The sequence below is a fragment of the Lactuca virosa genome, chromosome 2 (genome assembly GCF_052849685.1).
Source record: "Lactuca virosa cultivar CGN04683 chromosome 2, Lactuca_virosa_CGN04683_v6, whole genome shotgun sequence".
Classification (NCBI taxonomy): domain Eukaryota; kingdom Viridiplantae; phylum Streptophyta; class Magnoliopsida; order Asterales; family Asteraceae; genus Lactuca; species Lactuca virosa.
The window spans coordinates 226,971,496-226,978,939 of NC_136427.1; positions in this window are offsets into that span (position 1 = coordinate 226,971,496).

The following is a 7,444-nucleotide window of genomic DNA, read 5'->3' on the forward strand; positions in this document are numbered from 1 at the left end:
TACTTAGGAAAATGTGAATAAGGTGCTAATCCATGAAATTACACTTTGCACTTTGTTTAAGCTGTTAGTGGAGCGTGTGTGGTTAACCGGCACACTAACCTGGACTTAACAAGGTAGGCAAAGGGTAACTTAATGTTTATCATAGTATCGTTGGAGCGCGTGTGGTTAACCGACACATCGATTGAGGGGTAAATATTAAGGGTACCAAGTATATTTGCATGGTTACTTCACACCTTGTTTTGTGATCCTCGGCATCCCAGTCACAAAACCTAAAGGGCACACTCGAGATTGAAACATGCCATTGAAAAGTTCAATGAATCTCAAATGAATCTAGGAGTTTCAAAACCAATTAAAACCTAATAATACATTTCGTTTATCTTGGTGGAAATTGGTGAATCGTCATTCACCTACCTTCAAATATTTTATAGCTTGGATTACGGCATCCCTCTTCCAAGTTATAAAATAGTTTGTTGGGTCCTAGCCTTAATATATCATATTGGGTGTTATATTAAGGACTTAAATCAACTTTATGTGAATTTCTCCCATTGTTGATGTCTGGTTTAGACAACAATGATCTTCCCAAACCAAGCTTTCCTAATGAATATGACTTCCCGAGTTTGGCTCATGGAAGTAATACTTCTCTTCCTCCACCTCCTCCAATTATTCTCCCTAACCCACAAGTTCAAGGTCACTCAAGCCCTAATGGCAAGCAAGGTCTATGTATGATCACATCTTAGAGATGAAGTCACATATTGACAAGCCGGGAGAGTTGGGTGTCAAAGTCTTGAGAAAGTTGGATGTTCAATCACTTTCTAAGTCACATAGTGAGTTCCTTTGGGACTACTATGAAACAGACTATGACATGAACCTTAATGATCATATCTATTTGCTTGGTGCTGCTGAATCAGCAATGATTTGGAACGATAGTAAAGCAAATTTGATTAGAAGATCAAATTCCCAAAAACTTTATGGACAGTGACAATGGTGACACTGGAAATCCAGAAAAAGCATTCTCTTCCCAATGGAAAGGGATTGGCCATAGTCAACCCGGTTGACCAAATGGTAAAGAGAAAGGCTAAGTCTGAGATAGTCCCATTACCAAAGGGTCCATATGTTTATTTTGCCAAAGGAAGGGGCGTAGATTGCAAAGCTGCCAAATTTACCTAAGGATGTTAAAGTCAATAAGTTTGACTCTACATCAGGTAGAGCCCATTATCTAACTCTATTAAATTTCTATTCTGAGATTCTTGTTACATGATGTGACTGGGTCACATGTTGATGTTTTAAGAATCAAAGAATAGAGAGAAATCTTAAAGGAAGTATATGCTGATTCTGATCGCGAAGGTGGATTTCGATCGCATCAGAATTTTGAGCAGTTGCTTAAGAAGTTATGATATATTGCTAAGGAATAGATAACCACAATTTTCCATGTGGATTGTAAGGATAAGTTTTTCCGCAAAGTTTTAAAATAAAAGAAAATTGTTTAATTTTATTTATTTGAAGTATCCTTACAATGGCATTTGTGGAAAATTGTTGCTTATATGATTCCACTGACATCAATATTGGAAAATGGATTTGATTCTTTCATTAGTGGTAGTGACTAAATTTACCAAATCAGGAAAGTTCCTCATCACCCAAGTTTCAATTGGACCGAAACTTGGAATCATGCAAGTTGAATAGTATGATGAATGAGAACTTTCAAGCATTGTAAAATCAAGACTAATTACTTGTTCACATGGATGTGTGAGTCAAGTGAAGGACTAAAGGGATCGAGTACACATTCTTGTGCACTGGTCATGTCCACCACAAAGCTCGTTAAGACTATTTGATTTACTAAAGTTTAGTAAATATGGTTATACTTACAAGTTTAAGTATAATTCTGAAACATTGGAAAAGTCTCAATGTATGGCAGAACGAATGGGAAGAATCAAACTAGGCAGAAAGATAAAAGTTTCTCAAATCTGAAAAGATGGGAGAGTACTTTAGTATCATGTTTGTGATCATCTTAATGATTTAGAAATCATATCACAATTAGTCCTCTAAAGGTCATCTTAGTGCATTCTTATGACTAAGAAGATGAGTCATGAATTGTTGAAATGGTTAGATCAGGAAGATGAGTCATACTTCATTCCAAAACAATTCTTAGAGTCATACTCCAAGATTGTAACTTGAGTGACATATCTTAAAGAAAGGTTTAAAACACTTGTCAAATGTAAGAGTAAAAGTGTCCTACTCTTGTACATTTGAAATTGGTAAGTTGTGATGTTTTGGATAACACAAAGACCAACTAAGGCCAATTGTGTGAAGTGTTTGTCTTGATAAAGAATCCGCACTATCTCTTGAATATTTGGCAAGATAGTCTTATATGTCAAGAGGATAGTGGGAGTCTTAAAGATCCTAAAAAGAATTTCAAGAACTAATCAAGAATAAAACCTGAGGTTCTTCACTAGCACACGACTTGAGGTTTATAACCTATCGTGTTGACATATTTTGTGCCCATTCGAGTTAAAGTTGGCTTTACATAGGAGTTATGAAAGTTCTCAATTAGTTGCATAACAACTTGGAAGCAATGGCAAGCCCTGTACTGCCAGGTGGCAAGAAGTTAAGATTGCATAAGTTCAGTCCATATGAGTTTGGATTTGTCATTATCCTTGTCTTGTGACTATGGTTTTGACGATTCACATGGATAAGAACACATACACCATAAAATCTAAGGGTCATAAGGTTTCTCTCCGATTCATGAAAATGATGGTGAGGAAACACTTCCACCAAGTAGATTTGAAGCAGATGGCAAAAGGTCTAAACAATTGAGACTATGATTACGGCATCCCTTTTCATAGTTCTAAAATTGTTTAGACACACATGCATGCTATCTAAGGAAAGGTGTATGATTTTGATAAAGTTTTATCAAAGCATCTCGTATCAGAAATCTGAACTTTGGTAAGAAAGTCAATAAAGTATTGATTTTTAGAAGTCCAGCTGATTTCTGAGTACATGTCAAAGCTAGTGGGAACATAAGTGTTATGCTAATAATCATCATGTTAGTGGGAGCATGATAATTATTGTTAGTGTTGCAAGTTAGCAATGTTAGTTATAGAAAACAAAAGTTTCAATTCGTGAGGCTGCAGGGATTGAAAAAGTTGTTTTGCTATAATTAAGGGAGAGGATATACTTCATTTCAGTTCTAAAGGCTTAGATTGAGACCTTAATCATCTTTAGTCAAGAATATATTTATGAATTTCATGTTGGATTGGTTCAACTTAAGGAAATTCTATATATTGCGTTCTCAAAATTCGATTATGATTACGACATCCCTCTTCATAGTTAAATTTTGAAAACATGGCAAATAAAAATATTGTAGCAAAACACTGGTCTAGAATCATGTCTTTATGTGAGACATCATGAATCGTGTACCATTTGCTTTGGGTACAGGATCGATTGCATGTGCTATAATATTTGTCATTTCTAAATTTTTCCAAATGCCCAGAGGCATTAAGAAGGGAAAAGGTCTAGAATTGGATATGACTAAAATGATTAAGCAATTGTCGAGGACAATCTGAGGTTTACCAAAGATTGGTTGCTCAGGGACAGTTGGAAGTATAGTGCTAATTTTGGAAGGACCATATTGACATATTCTGAAAAGAGGCATCTCTTATTCAGAAGTGATAGTCAAAATGAGAATATGGAGTTGTCTCCATAGGTGGAAGTTATCTGTGTAAGATCAGAAAACTTAATGCAAGAAGCATGTCCAAAGCAATGTACTTTGAATATGAGACTTAGTTTCCATCGAGTTGATCTCCATTGGAATACCTTATAATGACTGTTGACAAGTCTTTGTGACTTTGTACATATTCATTACAGGAGGGTCAGTGCATATAAGTTTAAAATCTAAACAGATTTCGATAAATGATAGGAATTTGAAATTCTCACATTTTTCGATAAGGATTTGGGAGTGTGAAATTAGAATCATTGAAATTATGTTCAATTGGTTTATTTCACAAAGTAAGGATCATAGACAAACATAGAGTGCATACTTGGTGTATGGCAAAGCTATTGTTTAAGAAAAACATAGTGTACATGCTTGGAGCATGGGACAACTAGTGTTTTTAATTCAAGTATAAAGTTGATAAAACCGAAACAATGAATAATGAGTAATCAGTATGGTGATAAATAAAAGTGTTTATTTATATTCATAGGGTTTGATACCATATTTGATTCATTTATTCTTGTGTTTCACTTTGCATGTTTTGACTTCCAGAATAACTAAGTCACTCTTCCTGAATGATTAAGTTATTCAAACCATCCACAGTCGGTCATATGTTGGAAGTAGATATGAATCAAGACTGTCATGGGTTGGTTTGTAGAGGTCCAAGTTGGTGGACAAAGTTGTGCTACAACACTCATGAGTGCTCATAAGTTCTGAGTATTGGATTCAACCCGCGCTCATTTGAATCACTTCATGGATTTTATCACGAGTGATCATGAGACGATAATATCTTATATTCTTCAAACCTAGAGATGTGAGTTGTTACTATGAGTTGGTTATACATTGATTGCACGAAAACGCATTTGGTAACTCGATGTTATAAAACGTGCCTTTGTGTATGATTCAACAAGTAGTAGAACAAGCCATATGAGTCGAAGTTTATCCATTCCTTTTACCTTCGGGATAAAAGCGATATCTGTGGGCCCCTCGATGATTTAGCGATGACACATGTGAGTGCTTGGCCAAGCCAGGACTGATTTGATTTGTTCAATCAGTCAGTCATCATAAATCGAAAATCGGGAAACAACAAATGGACATGGAGAATGATTATAATCCATGTCTCAGTCCATATGATATCTAGAATGGAGGAATATATGATCCCTTATCTAATAGACAAGTCATTGACAAGGTCAGAGTTCGACAGCGGCTTTAAGAGCTATGATTCCCAGTTAGGTTTTGAAGTCATACTCAATAATAGTTTTAGACTTATCCAAGTGGGAGACTGTTGGATTAATGGCTAAGTCCATAACTATATTTGGTATGTACTTGACCCGACCCGGCATGGTCCATTTGGGTTGCACTTCACCGGCACAATTTATATGGATAGTCTTTTGAGAATAGTATATTTATGATTTATATTAATATATTATAAGTTCTAATATATTAATATGGAATCATATTATTTAACTAGTATTGATCAAGAATTAATTTAGAATTAATTAAGTGATCAAAAAGAACTAATTAAATATAGACTCTTATATATATGGAATGGGCCAAGTTCATTTAGGTTGGGCTAAGCTTTCATGGATGGTCCATGGAGCTTTTAACCCATGGATCCTATGTAAATGAAAGGTCATGGGTATTAGGGTTTACATGGATGTAACCCTAATCCTCCATAATATATAAAGGGGTCCTTGGCTCACAAAATTGGCACAAGTGTGTGAAAATAAGAGTGGGCCGATTTTAGTGTGCATACATATTCTCTCAAGTTCTTCCAAGGTGTTTTGGTGATTAGTGATTCCATTTGAGGCTTCCACACTATTGGGGCTAAGCTCTTAAAGCTTGAAGACATCAAGCTACATCAAAAGGTATGTCATCTAACTAGAACTTTGTAGTATAGGTGCTTCATAATATGCTAGTTAGGATGAAACCTTGGAATAGTTAATATTTGCATGTATAATAGAGAAAACATAGATCCAAGGTTTATAGGGTTGCATGTACACCATAGGAGTGTTAGAATGCTCAAAACCCAACACATTCGACACAAGACGCAAGGCAAACTCCATCTTTTCTGTGAAGTTGTTGGTGTACTCATCAATCGACATGATTCCCTTCTTCAGGGTCAGGAACTGGTTCTCTAGCTCGAGCAGGTTTTGGGCTGAGCAATACTTGTGTTTAAATTGCACCAAAAACTTTGCCCATGTCAGTTGCCGGGGCTCATTGGGGCTCAAAGTCTTCCCCAGGGTGTTCCACCAACAAACCGCGCCTCCTCGGAATTGACGCACTGCAAACGTGGTTTGTAGCTTGCCTTTGCAACCACATGTCATGAAGGCTAATTCCATCTCCGAGATCCAATCCATAACTCCGATCGGATCTTCCTTCCCAGTGAAAGTCGATGGCTTGCTAGTTAGAAAATCTTTGTACTTGCATCCATTCCTCTCGACTCCATCATCTTGGTTGTTCCTTCTAATCATCGGCGGATCAGCTTGACCAACGGTCCTGCTGTAGTTTCCTTCCTCAGACTGCCCATCATTCAATTCAGGCTCTTCAACAGGCATCGTAGGTTCATCCCTCTCTTGTAGCAGTAACCGCCTTGTTTCCTCCATTTGACGATCCAACATCATCTGGATCATCGCTTGTACCCCGACCATCGTGATTGGCTCAGGAGCGGCTACTACAACGGGTATTTGCTCAATCACTGGTGGTTGATTCCTGTTTCCATTTGCGTTCCCAGCTCCACTGCGGGTTCTTGCCATTTCGATCTATACACCAATTCAGACGTTTGGTGTGTAATGACGAGAATTAAGATAGGAAAGATTTTATTTACGATCGAAGTGTAAATCTCCCTATCACTCCGAAAAGTTATATGCCAGTTCTAATACCGTAATTAAACATTTATAAACCTGAACACATAAAGTTTCTAGATCCGGTCGGCAACAGACCATAGATCCGATCATATAATGCATATCATAAATCATTTAGCACATAAAATCATGTTAGGTATTTTCCTAAATAAGCTAGTGCTTGGGTCTATTCAGGTGTATTACCTAAATTTTATTAGACACACTCCTCACAATCATTGCTTAGCATTATAAGTTTAAGTCTAGAAATAAATCCATATTCCTAGTTCGCTTAAACTAATGCTCTGATACCAACTGTGACATCCCCATTTTTTCACGGCCAGAAAAGACCGATTTTGTTTATGCTTTATAAAAATCAGAGTATCTCCTTTAATAAAAGTGTTGCGGAATTTATTCCCAGAAAAACATGATAAATACGTTATCAAAGCATTTCCGAAGAAATGTATTTTTTATTCATTTTCAAAACCTTGGGATGTCATCGTCAATACAGAAACATAAGCATAATCAGAACTTACATTTATTTACACTAGTGATCTACATCTCTTTTAAATCTCTCAGTGTAAAGTAGCTTCACATTGACACCTGTGATACAAATAAACTGAGTGGGTCAGGTTGGGAAACCTGGTGAGTACATAGGGTTTTCAACCCACAAATATATAATATTATGTTTCCCCATTATCTTCTTTACTCTTCAGGATCTACCCTAAGAATTAGCTACTCCTCGTTCATTCATTCCTAAGGATCATCCTAAGGAATCGGCATGAAATCCATCGTTTCCAGGGTTTACTCGACAGGCACTAAGTTGCATAGTCGCCAGGGTTTAGGCACTAAGTCTCATAGTCGCCAGGGTTTATACAACAGGCACTACGTCGCATAG